This window comes from Peromyscus californicus, unplaced genomic scaffold (genome assembly GCF_007827085.1).
Source record: "Peromyscus californicus insignis strain IS unplaced genomic scaffold, ASM782708v3 Scaffold_22__1_contigs__length_63687245, whole genome shotgun sequence".
Lineage (NCBI taxonomy): Eukaryota > Metazoa > Chordata > Mammalia > Rodentia > Cricetidae > Peromyscus > Peromyscus californicus.
Window position 1 is genome coordinate 38,220,187 of NW_026294525.1, and position 27,816 is coordinate 38,248,002.

Here is a 27,816-nt window from a genome sequence, read left to right on the forward strand (position 1 = left end):
GGGATAGAATATGTGCTGTTTGTCTTTCTAGACCTGGGTCACTTCACCTGGCATACTTTTTTTTTTTTTTTTTGCCAATTTTCTAGCCATTTTCCTGCAAATTTCATTTTTTCTGGTATTGAATAGAATTCCATGGGTATATTACCACATTTCCATTATCCGTTCATCAGTTGACAAACATCTAGCAGATTCTAATTCTTCCATACTGTGACTAGAATGCCAATGAGCTTTGACGTGCCCATATCTCTGTTGTAGGGTGTAGATGTTCTTTGGGTATACGCCAAGCAGTGGTCTAGCTAGATCGATCGTATGGGAGTTCTAATTTGAGCTTTTTGAGAAACCTTCATACTCAGTGTCCATGGTGGCTGGACCAGTTGGAAATCCCACCAACAGCGAGTGAGTATTCCCTTTTCCCCACACCCACAACAGTCTCTGATGTCATTTGTTTTCTTGATGATTGTTTTTCTGACTGTGCGGAGATGGCATTTCCAAGTAGCTTTAATTTGCATTTGCAAAACTGTTGAAAATAGTTTAGATTTCAAGAAGAGAGAATGAACTTGAAGGTAAGATTTTAGGCTTCCAGTCAGTAGTACTTTGAGTCCGTAGCACTTTCTCTTGGTCACGGTGAGGTCTGCCCCCACTATTATTTAACCACTCCCACAATTCCAAGGGATGCAAATTCAAGAAAAGAAACATATATTCCCAATCAATACTCAAAATGGGATTTTGGACACCAATAGAGTTAAACCCAGAAAAAGAGAAAAAATAGTGACTCTTCAGCTCCCTCCATGTCTTTCTTCCCAGCTTTATCATAAAAAAAAAAAAAATCACATCTCCAAAGTATTCTGGATGAACACAAAGCACTCGGTAAGCCACTGTCTGAAACCTCAGCTCTGGTGACTTTTAAAACGTCAAGAGGATGAAGGGAGTGACTTACTTGGGAAACAAGGAATGTTCACCTAGGCTCAGTCCAAGTAATGATTGTAAAAACGCTTCCTAAGAAGTTACCGGGACAGTGCATTGTGTGACATTGCTCCCGTTAATGGGGAATTCACCATCATTCAACTGCATCACTGAATTTAATGCTAAGCCTCCTGTAACAGCACCAAGTAGGCCTTAAATTCCTCACCTAGGGAAGTTCACTGTGAATTGAAATGCAACTTTTTTTTTGCATGTGTGGTAGAACACAAAAGCTATTTTGTTTCACAAGTATAACATGATGATTTTTATGGGGGAAGTGAAGAATAATGTATCCAGTGGGGGAGGAATATAATTAGCTTGAATACAGAGTACTGGAATTTGGCCAGGACAATAGCACAGTTATTGGGGGGTGGGGGTGGGGTGGTTTCCATTATAAATTATACTGAAAATTAAAATAAAAGTAGCTTGCCCTAGAATCTTGAATTCTCTTGGTTATTGTTTTCCCTTCTCTCTGGTGGGGGGGGGATGTTATATAATAATGTTCTGTGAGAAGGATTAGCAACAGCATTGGGCCAGCATTCACCATGTGTGAAGTATGGTGCTAAACCTCAATTCTTCCCTGTTGGCTAGACAAGCAAGCTTCTTCCACGTCCCAGCGAAGACACCTTCTCTGTGCCCTTCCTATCCCATCTGAGCCTGTGATGCAATGCACTTTCAGAGAGACAAGTCAGGAATAACCCTGAGCCATTTGGGAAGGAACTCCCTGGTCCTAGCTAGGAACCTGGACTATGACATAAAAGGCAAGCGTGGGTGTGTGGAACACAGCTCCAGGTTCCTATATATAATTTGATTCTAGGCCTACCTAGAGGCCAGAGAGGATCTCTAAAATGTGGAGCCCTGCGGGTCCCCAGGCTGCTCCTACCCTTTATTTGTCTGAGGCTAGTGCTATTAATGCAAGTCAAAATCCACAGTTCCCGTTCTTACCTCTAGCCTAAATGAGTTCTATTAAACACATCATGCAAATTCCCAGCCGGAGAGGCACAGTTGGGAGCAGGAGACGGGGAGTGGAGCAGCTGCTCTTCCTTTGAAGTTCAGAAGGAAAAGTCTTCTATATTCAGTTTTAAAAAACTGGAAAGGGTTTCAAGGCAAAGGAAGAAAAGAGCTGATATTACTAGTTCTCACGCGAGTGTCAGTTGGGCTGCCTGTCCACCAGGAGCGCCATGGCTGAGCCATTTAATAACGAGGGTCACGGCACGAGGTTCCAGATGCCGAATCTGTCGCCACACATCAGCCCCCTCACTCCCACCGCAGCCCTGGAGTAACATTCGAGCACAAGAGCAGCAGCAGCCCAGATGAGTGGATGGAGAAGAAAATAAAGGAACTGAAATCAGTCTAATCAGCATCGAAATTATCCTTTGATTGACTCAGCAGGGACTCCATTGGGGCTGGCTGAGGTACTCATGCCTTTGAATTGTGTTTAAGTAAAAGGATCCCTAGAAGTAAGGGAGGTAAAACTCTAGAATCCTTTTATGTATTTCTCAGAAGAAAAGCAGGGAGTGGGGACTTGGCTGGTGAATTGGGGGTGGGGGACAAAGGAATTGCTGAATAACCCTAAAGGCTTGGGTTCAGATCCCTCACACCATGTAAAAGTCTAGTGTGGTAGCATGTTCACCTGTAACTGTAGTGCTGGAAGGCAGAGACAAGCTGATCCCTGGGACTTGTTGGCCACCCCCCCAACCCCCCACACCCCCCACCCCCCCACCCCCCCACACCCCCACTCCCCCACCCCCCCCACCCCCGGCTAGCAAAGACAGCAAACACCCCGACCCCCCAGACTCAGGAAGAGACCTTGTCTCCCAGAATAAAGTAGAAAACAACAGAGGAAGACAGTCAAAGCCAACCTCTGACCTCCACATGCTCACACATGTATGCACACACACCCATACCTTCCCCCACACACATATCAAAAAAAAAAAGGAAAGAAAAGAAAAAGAAGCTTTTAAGCGAAAGTTCAGTTTTTCTATGATAATTATAAAAGCAATATATTCTCTTTGAGAATAGGGTTGAAAACTTAATTACCCCAAAATTTATCTTGTCAAATCTCCTTGAGCCCTAAACTATGTAAAATTAGCTTTAATCCCACCGATGTAAATAAAGACTACTGATGCACTGTTGCTTTAATATGCCAAACTCACTGCTTCCTCCTCAATTGTAACTTCCCCTTTCCCCTAATGCTTGATCCTGTTATTAAGAATCTTTGGAAACTTCTATTTTAATAACTGTATGATAGCCCTTCACGTAGATTTACGATTAGGTTGTGATTGACAATTCACTAGACGATTGTCCTATTAAGCTTATTTCATTTGGAGCTTTGTTCTTCCATGATATTAGCTATGTTGTTATCATAATCTTATCTCCAATCTTATCTCTAATAAAATGTTACATATAAAACACGTATATGTATAAACTGTATTCTAAGAATTACAGTAACCGAGTCAAAGGGAAAGATTATTAAGATTTTGTCAAGTTGTTTTTTAAAACTGTGGATTTAGTTTAAGCATCACATTCCCATTTTACCCCCGCCCCAGCCAGATGGGGTACTATTATTTGGGAACCACCTATCAATAAATAGGTGAGTCTGGTATCCCATCCATTTGATTTGTACTTATGTGAAAAGCAATGAAATTGTGCCACGTTCCTCCATCAAATGTGTTAACTCTTTCCTGAATTTCCAGCAACGATCAACACTTTGGGGCTTTACTCTGTGCCTAGCACTTTGCTGACTTACCACTGCTTTCAAATCAAGCCTTTGAGATGTCATTGTCTCCTTCCAGAAAGGAAGCCTTCAAGTTACATATTGAACATTTTAAATTGTGTTTAAGCAATGCCACTTCATAGCCGAGGAGTCTGTACTTAGAAGCCCAAGTTCAATCTCTTAATGCTTGCTGCTAGCTGGAATGATCATGTCTTCTCATCAAAGCTTATCTCAGTTTAGCTTTATACATTTACTGGGTTTCATTTTTGTTAAACTTCCAATTCTCCAAAGCACTGCATGCCATAATGCTTATTTTCAATGGACAAACTTAACTTGGTAGCCTCCAATAAGGATTGCTACCCAAGGTGGTTGGGCTTAAAAACCAACAGGGGAAGAAGGCAGGTATGGGCTCTACCAGCTTGAGAGGAGATCCTCTTGCTAGGACAGCATCCCAGTCAGACTTCAGCAGGATGTGGGATTCTCGTCACTGATGCATTTCCATTCATGGTCTGGCTTGCGAGCAGCAGAAGCGAGTGCTCTGGTTGGCGGTCTGCGCCTGTCCCGTCATTGCTGGGAAAACCATCAGGATGACAATCCTCCTTTGTTAGCTGGCTTGGCAGTGGTGCCAGGAACTAAATGGATCACAGAGACTGAACCAGTTAGGATCATGTTCGGTTCCTTCGAAACAACCGGAGACCCTCCCCATCTCACAGCCTGGCCACCCTCACATAACAACATGACCATAGAGATGCTCCGACTGCTGCGCCCCCTTCCCTCCTCCTCCCTCCCCCCCACCATATGTGGCACCAAGTTAGTTGATGGAAAATTTGGCCAGCCAAAGACCACTCAAGTTCAGGAAAAGCACCAATTGCACCAAAATTTGTGTAAGAAATCAGAAAAAAAAGATAAAGTGCATCATGAAAACAAGAGAGTGTGATGGCGTGCTAAGCCGTCTCACAGCAATTTTGCTCTTTATTGGCTAAAGAGCAGAGGAGGGAGAATAAGGGTTTTACTGGCAAAATCAGAAATAAAATGGAAGGTGCTCCCAAATTATGATATTCATGGTAGGTGAATGGCCCAAACTCTGACCTGACCAAGGTAGGTCATAATGCATTTATAAGCATTTGTTTTAATCATATTCAGTCTTGCAGAGGCCAAATTTTCAGATTTACATGCAGCCCCTACTGGCAGAGAGAAAGAAACTGAACACGTTAAAGAGGGTAAACCCAAAAAAGAAAAAAGAATCAGCAACCAAAAAGAAAAAGGAAAAAAAAAGTTGCTGTCTCCTCTAGCGGAGTTCTGCTACCCCCGACTCCTGGTTTTATTTAAGAAGCCCACTGCCTTTGAAAGTACACTGGGTCTTTTCAATAGCAGAAGATCAAATGATGTTAATCAGGCCGTGGGGCCTAATCCTTTAATGCAACTGTCTCTCTGCATTATAAGCATTCCAGCTCTGGAGGCTGGAATGATTTTTATCTTAGCTTCCTTTTCTTCCTCCTCCCTCTGCCTCTCCGTCCTGAAACCCTGAGTTTGGACAATCAATACGGAATATCCTTTCTTCTACTTTCCTTGAGACATCCTCAGCGGACAATTTATTATCTTGTCTCATTAATGAAAAATGACAAGAAGGGCCAGGCCGTCCACCTCTCTCTCTCCTCTCTCTTCTCCGCCTCATTCACGCTTGGGCTTGCTCATCCTAGTCCACGTTTTAGCGGGAAAAACCACATCCTCATAGTTCGGGCTTCTCCCTGCTCATCACCTCGGCTGTCTCAGAATGGTTCTGCTTGATGGATTGGGTCGCACTCACCACAGATGTGTTTGCAGCTGTTATCAATAGCTTCTCTCGAGGCAGTCTTTTCCTCGGGAATAGCACGACGCTCGTTTGCATTCTGCAGTACATTTATAAAGCCCGAAGAGGCCCAGATTGTGATGGGAAGGTTTCTCCACATGGTCCTCAGATATCTGACCTGCATCCTGCTGAAACCAGGCTAGACCTCTATGGGAACTGAGAGGCACTAGGGATGTGACAATTAAACATGTGGAGGTAAGTCGTCACTTGAAGCCTTGTCCGGGTTACAGCCTCTCTCTCTCCACTGAGGTGCTAAGATGCCTGTAGCAGAATGCCAGTGTTTGGTAGAGAATAGCTTATTTCTTAGGAGAAAGGTGGACATGATCCCACAAAATTGGCCAAACTCAGTATGATTTCTTGATCTTTTTATTCCTAATATGCAAGTAAGTTTGGCACATGGCAGACACTCCAATTCTTGAAGTCTGGTTTTGTTCACAAGTTTTGTTTTGTTTCGTTTTGTTTTTTTAAATCAGGGGGAAGTTTTAGGGAACTGAATTTTCTTTTACCCGAATAGGAACCATGTAACGGAAGCCTAGTCAGAGGTGGGGTGGCAGACAGACAGGAAGGCTCTGGCTCTGGAGGCTTTCGAGCATTCACTGGGGATGCTGGTACACCCACTGCAGAGATGACCAGCGCTCTGAGTCAGATGAAGATTCCAACGCTGTCTTTTCATGACTACGAAGGGGTTCCTGATCTGCAGAGTATCAGATGCATCCCACTAGATCAGTGTAGGGAAGAGAATCCTCACACTTTGCTCCCTCTCCGAATTCTGTATTAAACTTGAGCTGTGGTTCACTAAGCCCCAAATTGCAGTTTGTATTTCGTTTGGGTTTTTGTTATTACGGTTGGTTATATTACCTTGGAAGTTCACTGAGAACGCTATGGGTGTTTGCTGCACCAGGGCTACAGCTCCTAGGTCCTTAAAACTGAATTCCTCCTACCTAAAGACCCACCACCTCAGCACAACAGATTGGAGTTTAAACTACCAAATCCACTTAACTAGGGCACACAAGAGAATTGTTATCTCTCTTAAGATTACTCGCTCTCCTCCATTTTAATTCTGAATTGAGTTTGTCATCCAGAGCGACTTTTTTGTGGCTTTATTTATTTACACTTACGAACACATGTCGCTGCTTAAAAAAAAAGGAATGAAGTAATGCGGGAAGAATCCAGGGCCCACAGGAGGTTGGCCCCTCAGCTCTTCTGCGGGCCTCTCAGCGTTTCTACAGCGATCTTTTGGTCAAGGGCGCCATCTCTCAGCAAGACACCAATGTTGCCTCCTGCAGCCAGAGTACAGCCAGCGTAAAGAAACCACCGCCTACAAATACTTCCTTTCATAGCATACTGGAGAAGCTCCTGAGTTGTACAGCGTCGTGTTTTGATGGAGGCCACTGTGGCTGCCTCTGAGTACTGAAAAAAAAAAAAACCTGGTTTTTCTGTATTTTTACACTATCTGTGAAATCCGTTTTTGAAAAGGATAGTTGGCAGTGGTACTCTTTTAGTCTGGATCAATCATAACATTTTTGGATGCTTTATTGAATAAGTTTCCAAACTTTATTCAGGCTATGAATTATTCCTCATCGTTTTAGGAGTTCTGCTTGGCCTCTCTTCTTTAGAGTAAGGAATCTGTGCTTCACAGTAGAGCAGTGGCTTCATGTAAGTCCCCCACTCATGTCAGAGCCATTGACTCCCACCTGGGGTCTGTGGGTGAGTGACTCTTTCCCCAACTTGGGCTCTACATTCTATAACTTAGAGGGTACCAGAATAAAATAAAAATGGGACTATCTGAAAATGGATTGTGATGTCCTGGACTGTGTCTGAATGAAGTTTTAATCTTTTTTATATGCAGCAGCTTCTGTAACATACGAAGTTACAGGTGCTGATTTCTATATAAACATAAATCACTGTGCAAACCTCCTCAGCCCCATAAAGTGTTTGAAAAACATTCTGGACCATTTGTAAGGAAGTTAAAGCAATGTAGGATGGACACCTGGTATATTAGACTTCCATACACTTTTTCTAAATATAATGACAAAGGAGTGGTGTTGAAAGGTAAGCTGATAAAGACGCAAGCCTTCAGGTTCAAGTCCAGCATCAGAATCAAATTAGTTTTGTGACTTAACCCAAGTAATCTCCACTCTCCCTGGGGGGAGAGTTTGTGCATACAAGTGTGTGTGTGTGTGTGTGTGTGTGTGTGTGTGTGTGTGTGTGTGTGTGTGTGTGTGTGTGTGTGTGTGTTGGGAGACAGGCATGGTGGTAAGACAAAGTGAAAAATTCCTTCCTCGTGGGATTGTGGTCAGCATCAAACTCAATAATGTACTTGAAACTTCTTGGACACATAAATTCAATTTATCTCAATATACAACAGCCAGAGCGTTTCTCCCGCTCCCGGGGAAAGAGACTGAGCTCCATGATCTGTCACTTCGGATGGAACCTTGGCTTCTAACAGCTGTGTGACATCTGCTCAGCTGGAGAAGATGCCTACGCTTGGAGTCCTGAGGGACACCAGTCCACAGCTCTTTATGTTCTGTGATCTGTGGAGATGGTGCACAGTGTTCACACAGGTGCCCACCCATAGCCGATCTGTGGAAATGGTGCACAGTGTGCACACAGGTGCCCACCCGTAGCCAGTCACCTTATTTTCACGGCCTGAGCTCTCCTTTGTGTGAAGTAAGAAATCTTGAAGAACAGGGACATTATTCGAGTCTCCTTCACCTACTGTCAAAGCAAATAATGGAATGTGTTGTGAACTAAAATCTTCCCCAAGGATTCCCAAGTGTGAAGGCAAAGCCCCAAGAATTCCTTCTTTTTATTCTCTCCACTCACTCGCTTCTGAACAAAAGCCCTCTGAGAAATACTCAATTCTGAGAAAAGGGTTGGCTTCTGGGTGACTTCCAGACTGTATATAAACCTACACTGTCTGTGCTTCCTTCCTTCCTTCCTTCCTTCCTTCCTTCCTTCCTTCCTTCCTTCCTTCTTCCCTTCCTCCCTTCCTTCCTTCTTTCTCTCCTTCTTTCCTTCTTACTTATTTATTTTTTTTATTGTGAGACAAAGTCTCACTACGGAGCCACTGTGCCTGGCAGCCTACACCTTCTGCACTAGTTTACACTCTGTAAACTTTACGGGAATAATAATTATATCAAACGTATGTTTTCCATTTGCGTTATAAGCTGGTCCGTGTGCTCTGTCTGCACTTTTAGATTGTGAGCATTATGAAGGCTGCACTCTCTGCTCTCACTGTGCCCAATAGTCAAGCTACATGCATGATCATGAAATGTCATGACATTAGATAAACACGGGCCATTGGTGCCTCTTCTGCTTCATTATTTCTCCAAACTCATTGTCTTTGTTCACAAAATAAATGCAAGTCACCTGTAGAGTTTCTGAGAGTCTGGGAAGCCTATAGCATATACTAAGCTTTCAAAAGAATGCTAAGTAGTATTTCTCTTCAATTATGTTAAGAGCTGGGTGATGATGGTGCACACCCTTAAACCCAGCACTCAGGAGGCAGAAGCAGGAGGATCTTTGTGAGTTTGAGGACAGCCTGGTCTACAAAGCAAATTCCAGGATAGCCAGGATGTTACATGTAGAAACTCTGTCCCAAAAAATAAAAATATTAAATTATATATCTATAGCTATCTATAGCTATCTATCTATCTATCTATCTATCTATCTATCTATCTATCTATCTATCTATCTATCTATCTATCTATCTATCTCTATCTCTATATCTACCTGTTAAGATTATGACCACTGTGGCCACTTTCGTCTGTGTGTTTATCCCTAAATACTGGCCCATATTCCTAAGGGTAAGTCAAAAACAGGAAAGAAGAATGATAGAGGATGAAGAAGGAAGAAAGACAGAAGCACGGTGAGAGTATAAATATTTACTCAATCCACATCAGCAAATATAGCCAGCCGGTGGTGGCCCACATTTTTAATCCCAGCATTTAGTAGGCAGAGGCAGGTGGGTCTCTGTCTACAAAGCAAGTTCCAGGACATCCAGAGCTGTTACACAGAGAACCCCTGTCTCGGAGTGGAGGAATGGGGTGAGGGGAGTCAAATCAAGAAACATAAGATGCTTAATGTAGCTCATGGTTCAGAACTGAGAAGAAAATGCTAATGAGATGGTGCCACCTAGTGGTTGATTCTCAAAGCTACAGGTAGTTTCTTGGTAACGCCCTGAAAATTGCCTCCAATTTATTCCTTTCTGTGTTTTTGAGTAGCTGGAAAGATGAGCACGGTGCTTTCCGGTGCATGACTTGTTCCCACATCCTGTCTCTATCTCCTGACACTGAGAGGGACTGTGGACAGCACAATACATTCATCAGTGCCTAGAGATTTCCTATTACCTTATGCTGTTAGATCATCTCTGTGCATTTTCATTGGTGACGACTCAGCAGTTAATGTATTAATCAACCTCAATGAGCACAACAATGAGATTCTTTTGGACGTTTGCAGGTTTAAACGTGACCTTCACGACCAGTCAGAATTCTGTTTCCCCATCTGAAAAGGTAGATCATTGTTACAGAAGCTTAAGGAAGAATTGTTCATCGTGAGGGGGTGATGGTGAACCCCACAGCTGAAAACTATGACCTTTCTAACTCGGTGCTGTTATGTAAGGAACCTCAGAGCGGTTTACAAACAAATGATTCAGTCTTGAATACCCGAGGAAGAGAAAAGTGGGTAGATTCAGTTATCCCTGTATTATTCATTCACAGGTCTGTAATGAAACCCACGAAGAGAAAACTATGTATAGACCAGGAGGAAGAAAGGCCAAACACCGGCGTGGTAAGTAGTGTGATCTTCCAGTGTGAGGATGTTTTCTTGTAAGGCTAGACTTTGGGAGTTAAAAGGCACTTTCCACATTAGCTGGTCTGGCTCCTTTCATAGGCTGTAAATAACTCTATGCTTATCTATCTTTTGTGTCTGTGATTTTTTTTGTGTTTTAACCTTCATTGCTTTGTTTGGCTTTGTTGCAAGAGAGGTCTGGATCTATTAACAAGTCAGGTTGTAAAACACCTTCTACAACGTGTCATTTATTGGGGGAGAGTGGGCCTGGGAGAGAATTAGAAGCAGCTGAGAGCTCCTGCAGGCCCATTGCTACTCCTGTTTTAAAGGCAGTTTAAAAGCTCCAGTGGAAAGAGAGAACGCGAAGATGCAGAAAGTTAAGACCAGATGTTGCTCAGCTATGGCACTGGCTGAGACGGCCATTGGCCTTGGAGACAAGAAAGAACCATTCTGGTAGTCTCACATGCTTCGTCTCCTACTTCCTACGTCCCCAGTATCACCAGGGAATGGGAGAAGAGAAACACATTAATGGCACTCCTGCATAACGTAGGCATGTAGAAATTCCATGGCTCTTGGGTCAACCACATCTGTTCTTAGAGAAATGATTGGTTTTATTCACTACATTTATATTTTTGAGCTCCTTACCTAGACCACTCTGAAATTACTGATGGCTGACACCTTCGTATAATCACTTGGCCAAGGTGATTCTCTCCCTCAAATGGATCTCTGCTATGGAATAATCTTTTTATACACAGTCAATGTATGTCTTTGCCAAGACACCTTCTGATTGGTTTAATGAAAGAGTTGACTGGCCGGTAGTTAGGCAGGAGGTATAGGCAGGACAGTAAGACACAGAGGACATTGGGAGGAATGAGGGCAGAGTCAGAGGAGTCATAGACAGAAGAGAGAAGCAAAGGAAGATAAACATGCTGTGCTGAAAGAAGGTACTGCCACATGGCAGAATGTAGATGAACAGAAATGGGTTAATTTAAGTAGTAAGAGTTAGTTAGTAACAAGCCTGAGCTATTAGCCAAGCACTTATAATTAATAAGTCTCTGAGTAGTTATTTGGGAAGTGGCTGATGGAACAGAGCTGATCTCAGTCCTGACAAAAAAACTCTGCCTACAGATCTCCTTTCTACATCTACAACCATCTTATCCTCACTGTATATAGAGGAGCACCCTGTTAGTTTCTAGATTCTAGGAATATAAGATAGCTCAAGCAGTATCTTCTCCCAATACATTGTGTGTATCATATCAACATGATAAAACTTCCCAAGAAACATTTCAAGAACTTCAAAACATACTTCAAAAAAAAAAATAGGTACTTTTTCTGTGAATTTGTAGTTAGCCATTTGATTTTCTAATCTCCTAATTTTCTAATACTTCAAAAGGAAAGCAGTGTCCATGAGCTGTACTTGACTTGACAGCAGTTATGAACTTAAAGACTTGTCTTTTTTAATTATGATGAACCAAGTACTCATGACACGGCTATGTCTTTGCATCCCTAAAGGAAGTTCTCGGTGATGCAGATCAATTCCCCCAATATAATGTATTCATACAACGAAGAGATGCAGGAGATTCTGCTGGCAATTCATGGCACACATTTTGTGACAAGCTTTTTTTATGAGTAGGAAGAGAGCAAGGACATTATGCAAAATATGTAAGCCAGTAACACAGTCATTTGTTAGCCTTATCAAGTGTTACGGACTGTACATCTTTGCATTGGAATACCTGCATGATTGCCTGTGCTGTAGATGCATATACACTGGAACTGCCACCGACATATAAGTAATTCATTGTACTATGACCTGCTATGGTAGTTAGTGTAATTGCAGAGTCAACGTAATATAGCATCGCCTGGGAAGGGAGTTTCAATGAGGTATTTTCTATAAGGTTGGCTTGTGAGCATGCCAATGAGGGGGTCTTCTTTTTTTTAAATATATTTTTAGATTAATATAATTACATCATTTCCCCATGCCTTTCCTCCCTCCAAACTCTCTCACATACCACCCCCTTGCTCTCTTTCAAAGTTACGGCTCCTTTTTCTTCAACTATTGGTGGTGGTGGTGGTAGTGGTGGTGGTGGTGATGGGTGGGTGTGTTCCTAAATACATAAATACAACTTGCTCAATCTGCATAATGTTAATTATATATATATATATGTGTGTGTGTGTGTGTGTGTGTGTGTGTGTGTTTTCAGGGCTGGCAGTTTGCTATTGGACAACCAGTTGGTGTGCTCTTCCCTAGGGAAGACTTTTTCCTGCCCTCAGCTTTCCTTGGTTGCCTCTAATTTTTTGTCTAGGGTCGAGGCCTCAGGAGCTTTCTCCCTTCCACATTAGCATGTCTATTGGCGTCCTCTTGTTCAGATGATGTTTGTGGAGCCATATTGGTGAGACTTTATGGGTGTAGCTTCTAACATCTCTAGGAGGCATAGTCTCCCAGCAAATTCCCTGTTTCTCGGGTTCCTTCAGCCAAGTGCCTGGTACAAACTAAGTGTTCTTTAAGGAAAGAAGTCGTCATTACTACACCGATACATCTTACATACTCTCCCCTGAGTTCTCTTCCCCACTTCTGTAACTCCAAAGTAACTGCTTAAATGCTTTGTATTTTAGTTTTAACACTGTGCAGGTTTTATTTGTTTGTGTGGGTGAGTGGAGCTGCCTGTGGTGGGTCTAGGATTGAGCTTAGGGCTTCTCCTGGCTCTGTAGTTTTAGTAGCATCTCCATCCATCTCTTTTCTCTGTGTCAACCGCTCCTGCTACAACTGCAGTGTTCACCACGGCTATGTTCACCACTTGCCGTTTTTGATGCTTGTGGTTCTGTGCTCTGGTTCACTTCTCTTTTCTATCATTCTTCTGCAGTTCTTGGCTTGTGTGCCGATGTGGTTTGCCTTTTATGATCTCATAAGATATTGATGTGGCTCCTTTTCTTCTGGACATCAAACCAGGAGAGCATTAAGTGACGAGTGTCTTGTTGGGCCACATCCAACTAGGATTTGGCTTTGATGGTTTGAAAGCTCAAAGCTCCAGATTTGCATTTTCCCTGGTTTTCACATTTAAAGCTTTTCTTACTTTTTAATACTGTAAGTTCCACGCCATTCCAAATGCATATGATTCCTGGAGTTTGGGCCTCTAAGGTAACTAGGATTTGCTGCAAAACCCTTGCTTATAGACCAGTTCTTTATCAGAGAGCTACTCTTTACTCACCTAGATTCCTAGAATAGCAACAATTACTGCATCCCCTTGACTTGGAGGGAAGGAAGAAACACTCCAAGTTATTGAAAGGTAGACGTTAGCAGGAAACTTCCTCATTTAATAGAATGTATTCTACATATGATAGTTGTCCCCTCTCTGCCTGCAGGTTTTGAATCCACAGATTCATTCAATTAAGGATCAAAGATACTTGAAAGGTGGCTGGGGAGATGGCTCAAAGCATATAGTGCTCACCAGGAGAGCATGAGGAGCGGTGTTCACATCCCTAGAACCCATGTAAAAGCAAGGTTGGCATGGTGGCCATCTGTAATCCTAGCACTTGAAAGGAAGAGATAGGAGGATTCTAGAACAATCTGAATAGCTAAACTAGACAATGGATGGGCTCTGAATTCAACTGAGAGAGCCTGTTTCAGTAAAGACATTCAAGGCCTCCACACACATTTAAGTACATATACACATGAGTACATGCTACACACTTATACACACAAAAAATACTGGGGAGGCAAAGGCAGGAGGATCATCACAAATTTTAGGCTAGCTTGGTTTTTCATAACAACTCCAAGTCAGCCAGGGCTACATAACAGGAATTATTATTATTATTATTATTATTATTATTATTATTATTATTTCTGGCTTTTTGAGACAATCTCTCTACAAAGCCCAGGCTGTCCTAGAACTCACTATGTAAACCAGGCTAGTGGCAAACTCACAGAGATCTGCCTGCCTCTGCCTCCCAAATCCTGGAATTAAAGGCATGAGTCACTACACCTGGCCCAAAGAATCTGTTTCATAAAAGCAAAACATCTGAACGGAAGCATTCCATGTGCACTAAGCATGTTTAGACTTTTTCTCGTCATTATTCTCTAAGTCACACAATTCAGCTATTTACATAGCATTAAGTATTAGAAATAATGTGGGGATGATTTCAATCTTTTCAGAGGTTACACATAAACACATACCCATATCCATCTCACATTGTGGAACAATCCTTTTGTACACTGTGAAGAAGTGTCATTCTGATTGGTTTAATTAAAAAAAAAAAAAAAAAGAAGACCAAATAGCTGGGTAGGATTTCCAGGCACAGAGGATGCTGGGAAGAAGGGTGGGGATGAGAGGATATGCCAGGGGCACGGAACAAGCAGTCTGGGCATTACAAAGTAAAGGTAACTGAGTCAGGTAAAAGAACACAGATTAAAAGATATGGGTCAGTTTTAGTTAGAAACAAGCCTAGTTATCAGCCAAGTTTTCATAATTAATAATAAATCTTTGTGTGATTATTTGGGAGCTGGCAGGCAGGACAGAGAAAAACTGGCTACAATTTCAGGTGAAGTATTTGTGAATCATGGATTTAGGTATCCACAGAGGCCCTTGGAACTAATCTCCCATGGATGTTAACTACTCAATGTAGCTGGAGTTTTCCTGCCTGGCCCACAGTCAGGACAAATCTCTGTCACCCGCCAGTCCCACAGCCACTCAGACCCGACCAAGTAAACACAGAGACTTATACTGGTTACAAACTGTATGGCCGTGGCAGGCTTCTTGCTAACTGTTCTTACAGCTTAAATTAATCCATTTCCATTAATCTATACCTTGCCACATGGCTCGTGGCTTACCGGTATCTACACATTCTGTTTCTCATCGTGGCGGCTGGCAGCGTCTCTCTGACTCAGCCTTCCACTTCCCAGCTTTATTCTCCTCCTTGTCCCGCCTACACTTCCTGCCTAGCCAATGGCCAATCAGTGTTTTATTTATTAACTAATTAGCAACACATTTGCCATACAGAACATTCCACAGCACTTCCCCCTTTTTTTTTTTCAAAAGGAAGGTTTTAACCTTAACAAAGTAAAATTACATACAATTTGGGAATTTGGGCGTAGCTTCTCTTACTACTTCTTGCTGGAGGGGGGCGCTGTATCTTATGGGGAAACAAAGAAAATTTTAGGATTATGGAATAGTCCATGAGGGTGTATCGTCTGAGCCAGTTGCCTTCAAACCGTTCTGGATGTTGGATCATCTGGGCCATGGTGTCATCGGAGACCTTTCAGGGGGTCTTGGCTGGTCAAACCTGATGTATCTTAATCTGGAACAAATCCATAGCCTCTGGCTTTCTGTGGAAACAAAAACAGAGTCTCCTTTCCAAAGCAACATATCCTTATATTCAAATTTTGAAGTCAAGGTACCTTTAAAATATGCATATTGGTTTAACTCAGCTTCCTTTACAATCAAATATCTCTCTGTAGTTAAGAATCCCAAAGACAACACAATCCAGATTCTTTGTGTGATATCCATTTTTACGGGGCTTATTTTTTATATTAATTTTACTGTCTCTTTAAAGACTTTATTTTTTAAAACTATGTATTTGTTTATATAACTGTATATATCACCTTTTCTGTCTCTTTCAAGCCTTCGTATATTTTACACACATTTTAAACTATTACATCTGAATCTGTCTTATTGTGAATCTATTGCCTTAAACTGCAGCAGCTGTGGCTGCTGGCTCCGCCCACCTCAGCTTCCCAACATGGCTGTGGTTTACCACCAGCTCTGGGAGCTATCGTGGGTCTATGCTTTTATCCAAGCAGCGTGTAGTCCAGAAACCCTTTTTTGTTTTGTACTAGCAAAGGCTAAATCCACCATGTAGCTTAATGTGCCACTTGCAGAGGCCTCATTCCCGCCATACTGCAGGTTGAGCACGCACTCTAGGAACCCACCAGTAGCTCAAACCGGCAGCTGCCGCTCATTTGAGAGAGACAATTAGGAACTGTTTTTAGCTCCGTTTTAGAATCTTTTTTCTCAGTTTTTAGGTGGAAACTCTTGCCACCACGTTGGACGCCATTTGTAGCTGGAGTTTTCCTGCCTGGCCCACAGTCAGGACAAATCTCTGTCACCCGCCAGTCCCACAGCCACTCAGACCCGACCAAGTAAACACAGAGACTTATATTGGTTACAAACTGTATGGCCGTGGCAGGCTTCTTGCTAACTGTTCTTACAGCTTAAATTAATCCATTTCCATTAATCTATACCTTGCCACATGGCTCGTGGCTTACCGGTATCTTCACATGCTGTTTCTCATCGTGGCGGCTGGCAGCGTCTCTCTGACTCAGCCTTCCACTTCCCAGCTTTATTCTCCTCCTTGTCCCGCCTACACTTCCTGCCTAGCCAATGGCCAATCAGTGTTTTATTTATTAACTAATTAGCAACACATTTGCCATACAGAACATTCCACAGCAACTCAACTTTAGTGTTGTTTCATAGAAGTGATGAAAAAATTTTTAAAGGAAAAATGTCACTGCTGAGCACATGCCACTCTTCATTTCTTAGTGTTCAAGAAGGGCTATGCCTCCATATTTAAGATGCCTGCTAGCTCACAGAGCAGAAGCTCCTAAATCAGGAGTAGGCATAAGGTTCTCTGTGAAATTCACTGGGGACCCTGCCCTGTTCCTTCTGAGATGGACACATAATGTGGTCAAACCATAGCTTTGGTTTCAGAGGAATAAAGTTCAAGCTTAACCCATGTGCCTAGAACAGGATAATGAATAACTGTGACCTCACTCAATACAACAACTGTGTCTCAAGGAAAATTATAATTATAATAATTTATAAGACCGCTCCTCAAATAGTGGTCTATTCTGAGACATGTATGAGCAACCATACCCTAGGCACACAGTCTGAAGCTACCCTAGATTATGGGGTCCATGGTGGAAGAACTTCCATGCATGTTGATTTGTATTTCTTTGTTGTAGATGATGATGGTGTGGTGATTTTTTTTTTTAAAGACAATCTCCCTATGTAGCCTAGGATAGCCTTGAGTTTATGCTCTTCTTGCCTCGGCCTCCTAAGAGCTGGGATTATAGTTGTCTGTCTCTGTGTGGCTCATCTTTACCTGTTCTTAACTTTAGAGTTAGTGGAGACTAAAATTCAGGCTTAGCTATATACTGCAAAATTCAATCTGGTAGTCACAAAACCAGAACTTCATGCCAAAGGATGGTCATCTATGGAGAAGATTTGAGGGTTTAGCAGGGACTGGAGGAAGGGATCATTGATTGATATCATTAAAACTGAAAAGGAACAAAAAAAAAAAACTGTCCATTACTTAGCAACGGAGATGATGCTGTCACCATCACCTCAGCTTCCACCCACTAGATTTGGTTCCCTGGCTGCTCCTTTGAGCAAAAAGCCTTGGTTCTTTCCTTTATGAAACAAGGTCCCTTGTAGCACAGACTAGCCTCGAACTCTTTACTCAGCAGAGGATGACTTCTTCAACTCCACCTCCCGAGTGCTGGGATTATAGGTGTGTGCTGCTGTGTCAGTTTACCAGACATTGGGAATCAAACCCAGGGCTTCCTGTGTGTTAGGCGAGCACTCTACCAAGAGAGGTCCATCTTAGCCTGCCATTTCTGCCCTTGGTCTTTAGTTAATGCTGGATATACGGGGAAGTTGCATGCACCCTTTGACTTCTTATGCTGAACTTAAGTGTGTTGCCAGAGGCGAAAAAGTGGCAAAATAGAACAAAACCAAATCTTTCTCATCTCCCTCCCCTGAACAAACATTGCTTTTGTAATATTCCTTCCTGCCCAGGCTCCGCTATCCTACATTTATCTTCTTTATCCAAGTTGCTCTACTTCAACCTAGTTGCACAAATGATCAAAGCCAGCTTGTAATTCCCTTCATCTTCCCAGCTCTGTCAGGGGAAAAGGGCCTTCCCATACTACTTCAAAAAGGAATTGTCACCCAAAACTTGTTTATTCCTTTGTTCTTTTTAAACATACGCATGAAGTCAGTTTTCTGCTGACTGTGCCGCATCAACAATATAAAAGAAGCAAATTCAAGAACTTAATTTTGAACAGACAGAATGCGGTATCTTCATCTCAGCACTTTTGATATTTTGTGCTCAATAATTCTTGTTGTAAGGGAGGTTTTTGTGCACTGGATCCCACTTTGTGACAAACAAAAAGTCGTAAAACATTGCCGATTGTCCCCTTGGGGCAAGAATTATTCTAGGTTAAAGACAACTGATATAGAACAGTGTTATGGTCGATTTTAATCATCAACGTTGACAGGGTGAGACTCAGGGAGAGACACACCTCTAGGCACGTTTGTGAGGGAGTTTCTAGATTGGGCTAATCAAGGTAGGAAGACCTACCTTAAACGTGGCTGAGTGACAGCATTCAACACCCTCTGCTTCCTGTGGATTGAGTGTGACTAGTTCATAACCCTGCCGCTCCTCCATCCCTGCCACGAGGGACTGTACCCTCAAACTTTAAGCCAAACGAACTCTTCCTTAAATTGCCCGGGATTTTGTCAAAGCAAAGGCAAAGCTAACAAATACAACCAGATATCATCTCTTTTATCTAGAAAGTTCCAGCTCACAGAAGCAATAATTCTTCCTTGACTATTTTGAGAGACAAGAAAGAACCTGGTCTTCACTCTTTTTGAGGCTGGAGGGTGGAGGTGGGGTTCAAGGCAGAGTTTCTTTGTGTAACATCTCTGGCTGTCCTGGAACTCGCTCTGTAGACCAGACTGGCCTTGGACTCACAGAGATCCACCTTCCTCTGCCTCCCCAGTGCTGGGTTTAAAGGTGTGGGCCACCACATCTGGCTGCTCTTCACTCTACTTGATTCCTAAATTATATTCAACAAATGATTGCTGGGATAATTTTCTCAGACTGATCTATTGCCTTTCAGCCTTTTGCCTGATTCTTCCCATAAGCAACAAGAAAATTCTTCAACGGCAACAAAGTTTCAAGACAACTTCAGTTTATTCCCAAACTCCTCAAGCATACACTTGAGTTCAAGGAGATAATCCCTCTAAAGAGGGTGTTCTTGTTTCAGACTCTCAGAAGTGCCATAGGCTAAGGACTAAGCCTTTGCATTGTGGGCCATAACAGGTACAATTTCCAGGAAGTCTAGGTCAAATCTGTGCAAATGAGGAGAGGATCAAAGGAAATCCGCTCACGGCAGGTAGAAGAGAGCAGGGTGCTGGGGAGAAGAATGAGAAAGTGCAGGGTACACCCAACACATAGCTTGTAGCCCCCTTGCTCCACAGCGCCCAGCTCCAGACTGTGCTTCACATATCCTGCAAATCAAAAGTCCTAGTATTTGCTCACCTCAGCTTTCATGTGTGTGTTTCCTCCAGCAGGCTTCAGATTCTCCCTTTTTCGATCACCACCAGCCATCACAAAACTCACCATCTGAACTACATTTTCCTTGTTACTCATTTGATTCTTAATCGTATTTAATCTTGTTGCAATGACACTCTGCCCAACAACTATTTTTGTGTCTTCTTTCTCCTCAGCCCTCCAGGGTCTCCTCCCCCTCCATGCATGAGGTTTCCGACCTGTCCATGGGAAGACCGTAGTGCACAGGACTTTTTGGAAATTAGTTGCGGTGGTACTTATCTCACCGATCATATGAATAAGGCCACATAGCACGCGAAAGAAGAGATTTAAAGAGCCAAGTGCTCACCTTTGCCCTAGCGTTGGCAATAGAGGAAGGGAGCACAGAGTCCTTGAATGATATTAGAACAGTGTCCTCTAGCTGATTCTAATGTGTGTATTGCATGGACACATGCCCCTGTGCAAAAGAGATGGGGGAGGGAGAAAGCCGCCCAGCAGGAGAAATAAACCTTTGGTGAGTTCAGCTGCAGTTACAGATCTCCTACTACAATATATCTTGGCCTACACTGGGCTGCCTCCTTAGGTAAGAAAATAGAAGCAATCAGAAGAGGACAGCTACAGTGTCCCATGACCACATCTGCCACTAAAGGGCCATCACTTCCTGTGCCGTCCTCCTGTATTATGGGTGGATTCTCTCCCTCAGAAGGCCAGCCTTTCATCTTGTGCACTAGACTGCATCCTTTCGTGACAGGGCAAGGCAGTGCCGAGGTTCCTCCATCTTGTACATTTGCTCTTTCAGGTTTAACTAGAATTTGATTTCCTCGATGGAGAGTCCTATGGAAAGCTACCCAACTCTGAGAGCACTTGGGTGTAGCCCCAGCTGGCTAGAATAAAGACTTTCCATTGGCTAGAAGCTGTGTCTGAGTGGACTTCTCTGGTGGGCTACCTTTAACACTCTTCTCCTTAATGCCAACATTCAAACACTTCTCTGTCATCTATATTAATAATTTCCCTCCTTTCCTAAATCACTTCCAACACTAAATGAGTATACAAGAATATCTTCTGTCTTTAAAACCACCACCCACCTAAAACACATTCTTTTTTAAAGAATGAAGGCGTCTTTTTCACTAATGTATCCCTACATTAGTATTTCCCATTTTTTTCTTTATTTTTTTTTAAAGATTTATTTATTTATTATGTATACAGCATGCGTGACTGCAGACCAGAAGAGGGCACCAGATCTCATTACAGATGGCTGTGAGCCACCATGTGGTTTCTGGGAATTGAACTCAGGACCTCTGAAAGAGCAGTCAGTGCTCTTAACCTCTGAGCCATCTCTCCAGCCCAGTATTTCCCATTTGTACATGACTACAACAGAGACTGATTTATTAGCTAGAAACAAAAAAAAAAAAAAAAACAAAAAAAAAAAACAATGGTAATGATACAATTGTAAAATTATAACAATATACTCTTTTTCTATTTATTTTTTATTTTATGTGTTTTGCCATGGGTGTCAGGTCCCCTGGAACTGTAATTACAGACAGTTGTCAGCTGCCACAAGGATGCTGGGAATTGAACCTGGGTCACTCTGGAAGAGCAATTGGTGTACTCAACCGCTGAGCCATCTCTCCAGCCCCACAACGTATTCTCTAAAAGGCTATGTGGTGCCTCAAAAGCTTTTCTTCTACTTTATTGTAATTTTTGGAGACTGAAGGTAACTGAACTGTAGAGAGTACACCATGGAAGGAGCTGTAATTCCACAGTCACCAAACTGGACCAAATTAAAATCGTCTCATCAAAGGATTATCATAATGGTCTTGTAGTGTGGCCTCCTCCTTCCTCCCTGCTCTACATAGTCCATGGCCAGGTACCATCCAGGATGAGGTGTTAAGAAGTAAAGGAGAATCGGGTCCCCACCTTGCTCACAGCCAAAGCCCTCCTGCTGCTCCATGGACTTGGGTGAACAGGGTGTGACCAGGGCCTTCCCATCTCATCTCCTTCCGCTCTCTACCCTTCTCTCAACTCTGACCACAACTTCTTCCCCACCCCCCAGATATTACCGCATGTACTTTGACTTCTGAATGTTTGCGTTCACACAATCTAGTCTTTTGCCGGTCTCAGTCCTCTCTCCTCATCTTCTATTCCCAGGCATCCTCCTGGCTCGCTTGTTTATCCCTTTAGATTGGGAACTTCTCAGGGTACCTCATGTAATTTATAATTCTTATCTCTAGCTATCTTATTCTGTCCTCCCTCCCCTTGAGTATTTCTTACCGTCTGTGTTAGCTTTCTGGTCTTTGTGACAAAATGGCTCATCAAGCAATTTAAGGAAGGCAAGGTTTATTTTAGCTCACAGTGTAAGGGTTTTAATTCACCATGGTGGGAAGGGTATGGCATAGCAGTGTGGGCCCCCATGTCAGAAAACTTTGCAATGTGCCAGCTCCCCTCCCTGTCAGAAAACAGAGGTGAGGAGGGAGATGGGGAGAGGGGCATGGAGGGTAGAAGGGAGAAGAGAGAGAATATGGCTACACTCTTTCCGTTTCTGTCTCTTCCCTTTAGACAGAAAGGCTCTTCCACCTACTGGATGGTGCCATCCACATTCAGCACAAGTTTTTTCCTAAGTCAGTTCGGTCTAGAAATTCCTTTGTAGATGCACTCAGAGGCATGCTTCTTCAATTCGCTGAGTGCTTTAAAAATGCAATCAAACTGACACTCAGTAGTCACATCATACCACCTGACACACTGGGATTTGCCCTCCCTTATACCTCTTCTCCCCCAACCGTAATCTAAGCCCCTCAGGGCAGGAATTGGTTTGGTCTTCCTTTGTCCTGGTCAGGCTTTTGTCTCATTGTTTCCAAATGCCGGAGAAAAACCAGTCACAGAAGGAATTTTTTTGTCCCCCCTCAGGGTGTCGGAGGGTTCAGCCCATCCGGGTTGGGAAGGGTGGTGGAGCCGAGCATCATAATGGACAGGAAGCACAGAAAGGCCACCCTAGTCTCATCCCTCTGATTCTGTGATAAAACAGCTCGAGAAAAGGCCACCTCAGGGAGAAAGGGATTATTTTAGCGCACGCTCCAGGTCACAGTCCATAAAGCAGCCAGTCACATCCCGTCTGTACATCTGGAGTCAAGAGAAAGGAGCAGTGAGTGAATGTGCCCGTGGTTACTGCACTGCCCACGTTCTTCCTTTTATACTGTAACTTTCAGGCTGGGTCTCCCCACAGCATCAAGACAATCCCTCCCAGATGTCCCCACAGGCCAACCTAAGCCACAGCGTCCATCCCTCCCTGATACTGTCTTCTCAGCTGACTCTAGATTGTGTCGACTTGACAGTTAAAGCTGATCACCGGAGTGCTCCAAGTAAGATACAGTCCAGGGGGCACACTTCCTCTAGCTAGACTCCCCCAGTAATGCCAGCCTATTACAAAACCATCAAGGCACTCATCCATTCGCTGAGTCGGAGCTTCCACATTTTAATCCTCTCAGAAGTGCCTTCACAGACACTCGTAGAAGTACGCTTTACCAAACTATTGGCCTTAATCTAGTCAAATTAAAAAATGGAGGTTAAATTTTGTTTGCTTGTTTTCCAAGACAGGGTTTCTCTGTGTCGTCCTGGCTGTCCTAGAACTCGACTGAAGAGGTTAAACTCTCCCACTCTCACAACTGAGTTTATATTTCAGTTCTCTGAGAAGGGCAAAACAGGTGTCTCTCCCACAACACCCTTGCACTCAGGAATGGGAGAGAACAAACACAGGCCTAAGTTAGGTCAGCCCCACAATGTCTCGAGGATAAATCCAACAGTCCTCTCCTGAGTCACATCCGAACTTGCCCAAGCATATGCAAAGATGTCCAAAATTGTTAAGACTAAATCTCAGCGAACTAAGAGTATACTAATGTAACTGCTGTGTGCTTAACCAGTTATACATCAGGGGACCTGACTGTCCCTGAAACTCCCCTTAGCTGTGTTTAAAAGGAGCTTTGCACGCTCCTCTTGGGATTGTCATCGTTTTGTACAGGTGAACGACTCCTGCATGCTGTGGGATGTCGTTCTGTACGCTGTGAATATGTGTTGCTCTGATTGGTTGATAAATAAAATGCTGATTGGCCAGTAGCCAGGCAGGAAGTATAGGTGGGGTAAACAGATGAGGAGAATTCTGGGAAGAAGAAGGGCTGAGTCAGGAGTCACCAGCCAGACACAGAGGAAGCAAGATGACAAGGCAGAACTGAGAAAAGGTACCAAGCCACGTGACTAAACATAGATAAGAATTAAATTATAATAATTTAAGTGTAAGAGCTAATCAGTAATAAGCCTGAATTAATGGCCGAGCAGTTATAATTAATATAAGCCTCTGTGTGCTTACTTGGAGGACTTGAGTGGGAGAGATCTGTCCTAACCGCCAGCTGGCTGGGACACATAAAAGCTTCCAACTACACCTGCATGCTGGAATATTAATAAATGTTCTTTGCTTTTACATACTATTTGAGTCTGTGGTCTTCCTTTAGCATTGCCTTGGACCCTTACATAATGTGTAGGCCAGGCTGGCCTTGAACTCAGAGATCCCCCTGCCTCTGGACCCTGAGGCTGGAATTAAAGGTGTGTTCGAACACTATCTGCCAAAAAAAAAAAAAAAAATTAAGAAAATATTTAAAAAATTTAAAATTTAAAGAGTAAAGATAAACAATCAGTCTTTTTCACTAATGTACCCCTAATACCTACAATAGTGTTTGGCATAAATTGGAGAATCAATTGAACAAATGTCGTATTGCCTTGAATAGTTATTGAATTTCTGTTGTATGCAAATATCAACTAAATAATAAACTTTCAAAAGAACAAGTCAGTAATTTTCAAAAGGTTCACACTTGGTCCAAGGTTGGTGGCTCTGTTTGGGAGGTTTTGGAACTTTAGGACATGGAGCCTTGCTGGAGCAAGTATGTCATTGGGGAGGGCTTTAAGAGTTTATAGCATCCCCCTACTGTTATAGGATATTCACCAGAGAAGACTGCTTGGACATGGGTTTAAGCCAACAGAAAGTCTTTATTAGCTGGCTGGGTGTTCAGGATGCCAGTGTAGCCCTGAGCCTTTCTCCAGGTGAGTTTTTAAGCACAAAAACCATGTTCTGGGTTGACATACTTCAGTTAACAAGAACAGTTAGCCAGAAGTGGAACTGCAGAGGCTAAAAAGCAGTTAGGACAGTTAGAGACTTTCCTGGAACTATGGACTTTGATGGATTAGGCCTTTGTTTTCATTTTGGCAGGTGGTGCTGTCGATGTGCTGAGTTTTGCAGACTGAATGGTACTTCCATCATGGAGTCAGTTGTGCTAAGGTCTAGGAACCTAGTAAGATCTGGGGTCCTGTTATACTACTTCCAGTTCTCTCTCTGTCTGCATCCTAGGTAAGTTGATATGTAACCTTTCAGCTTCTTGCTCCTGTCCCCATGCCTCTCCTGACATTATAGACTTAAGTTGCTGTTGGTCAGAGTGCTTTATTACAGCAACAACAGAGAAACTAACACAGTTATGGACCTGAACAGTATTTCTAGGGTGTGTTTGGAGCCATAGGCATAGGTCTTATAGTACTCCATTATTGGTACTGTAAAGCCTTTGCCTTTGGAGAACTTATAATCATTTTAAAAAATGAATGAGTCCTTGAGAGTGTGAGTGTAGTGGGTAGCCATTCCAGCTTTGATCTGGAAGTTCCAACCCCCATTGAGACTTCGGTAACTGTCATGCCTACAAGGCAGGGCCAAGAGAGGCGCCTGGAGACCTGAGATCTGGATGGGCCAGCGCTCTCGCTCTGTTCCAGGACTCTGGACGGTGGAGGTGGGCCAAGCAGAGCTCCAGAGAACACTGCTGGACTGCGATATACCTTCCCCAGACCCCGCGACCTACCTATCCCTTAATTTGAAAGTTACACCATTAAATAAATCTCCTTTTAACTACGTGGAGTGGCCTTAATAATTTCACCAATATGTGAGATCTTTTTTTTAATAAGCCATTTTGTAGAGACTACATTGAGCAAACTTATTTGCATACAACATGGTAACTCCATGTGGTTGTCCCATTGCTTTCTGAGCATTGGCCCACTTAAGCTTCAAACCTACTCTAAATAGCTGCTATACAAGCAAGGAGACTGAGTTTAGCAGGGAAATGCCCTGTGGCACTTCCCTTCATCCTACACCGCCTGACTTCTCTAGGGTCAATGACCAACCTACATAGTGATAAACTGCTTACACTCTATCTGCCTCTCAGAGAGTTGCATTAAACTCCTGAGGCACCACACACTATTTACATCAGTGAACACCACTCTGTCCCTTTATAAGAGATCTTTAAGTAATGTCAGCGGTTTAAGACATCTGTCACTCATGAGGTCTTTCCCTGCTCCCCAACCTGGTTCCTGGGCTCCTATTCTAATAGCAAGGATTTCCTTTTATTGCTAAATCTTGATGTAAGTGATAGGTGCTGCCGGAATATAGTCCAAGAATAGAGTTGTATGAGGGGAGTCCTGAGGGCTTGTGAGAAAACTCCAAGAAAACAAGACAAGAGTCTTGTGACCTCAGTTTCTTCCAAACGCAGAATTGTTCTTGGAATATGTTTTCTCGCTCCTCCCAGGTGTAGCGGACAGGAGTGAGTTTACTTCAGCTGTTGCTATTCAGGTGCCTCTATGGAAAACACGTTTCTGCCACACCCAGAGTGTCCTTGTGACTGGACACTTTACTCGCGTGACTCTTCTTAATTCTCAGAGTATAAATTGTCTGATGCTCTGAATAAAGTTGGTTATTGCACGAGGCTTTGGTCCACCTCATTTTTAGGCCAATTTCTCCGAGGTTCACATGGCTAACTAGGGCGGCCAACAAGGTGCTATTTAAGATCTACTTCCATAGAGTCCTATTTATGACGTCCAGACAGGTTTTATGATCTGAAGAGCTACTTTCACAGGCACGTTTACTGCGATGACCTCTGATTCAAAACCCTCTGGTGGCCACATGGAGGAGTGTCTAACAGTGTGATCTGTTGGTTAGCAGACAGGGACTAGAAATAACAACAGGACTATGACCTCCAACACCTAGGAACTTAGCACAGCGAGGCAGCATAGTGAGTGCTGGCATCTTTTATTTTATAGAAATCCAAACAGTGATAAATTACTCACCTGTCCTCAGTGCTGGAGCTCACTTGGGGCCATGTGCATGCAAGTGCTCCAACATTATACTATATCCCCCAGTTTTCAACTTCTGTAGAGCTGACTACAGTTCTGGGTACTGCTCACGGATGCTGGCTTTGGGTTCCATAGAATCTACCGAGCAACTTTCTGTACCAACGTTTTGCTATGATGACTATACACATAATGGTGGGTGTGAAATTTTTCTAGCATAGTTCCTGGTACAGTAGTCTGGCTCAAACGGAAGACATGACAAGTGTGTTACGTAATAAGAAACAAGGACAAACCATGTCTGGCTCATCAGGACTATCACATGTATATTAATAAGAGTACCTGTCACACATAAAATTGGAATTCCTTTTTATTCCCATATACTCCTTTACTTCCATTTCTCCTTGAATCTTGCCCGTATCCATTAACTGCCTCTAAAACCTTGTACTATTAAGTTGTCAACAGAAATGAGTCATGGTCCAGGCAGATGCCAATAATTTTGGGGGAAGGTATTAAAGAGGTTGTGATTTCAGTATGGGCTTGCTCTTACGAGCCCATTTTCTGCCTCCCCCAAAGTCTCCCAGTATGTCTGCCACTTATTTTCTCCCTCCATAGCCTTGCCCAGTGCCTCTGTTTAAGCTGGTTATGGATGTTCGACCTGTTAAGTGTTAGACACTCAACTTCTAAGAAGACAGGTTTGCAAGCAATATCCATCCAGCCTCTTCCTCCTCAGGCCCTTCTGCCCTTAGCATCGAACTGCCTTTTTTTTTTTTTTTTTTAAGATTTATTTATTATGTAGACAGTATCCTGCAGGCCAGAAGAGGGCACCAGATCTCATTAATTACAAGTGGTTGTGAGCCACCATGTGGTTGCTGGGAATTGAACTCAAGACCTCTGGGAGAGCAGTCAATGCTCTTAACCAGTGTGCCATCTCTCCAGCCCCTCAAACTGCCTTTGATGCGAAAGCAGAAAGCGGTTAAGTGAGCATACACACCTGCAAAGTCAAAGCCCCGGGGTTGGTTGGTCTATC

The 27,816-nt window shown here is 43.1% G+C and overlaps 1 long non-coding RNA gene across 1 annotated transcript; it reads left to right on the top strand.

Annotated features, from left to right (window-relative positions):
• The first annotated feature begins 9,760 nt into the window (after window positions 1-9,760).
• Window positions 9,761-27,765, top strand: LOC128118553 (uncharacterized). The gene is made up of 4 exons (XR_008221254.1): window positions 9,761-10,039; window positions 10,247-10,316; window positions 24,895-25,032; window positions 25,377-27,765. It is a non-coding gene; the product is annotated as an uncharacterized LOC128118553 (long non-coding RNA).
• Window positions 27,766-27,816: the final 51 nt, after the last annotated feature.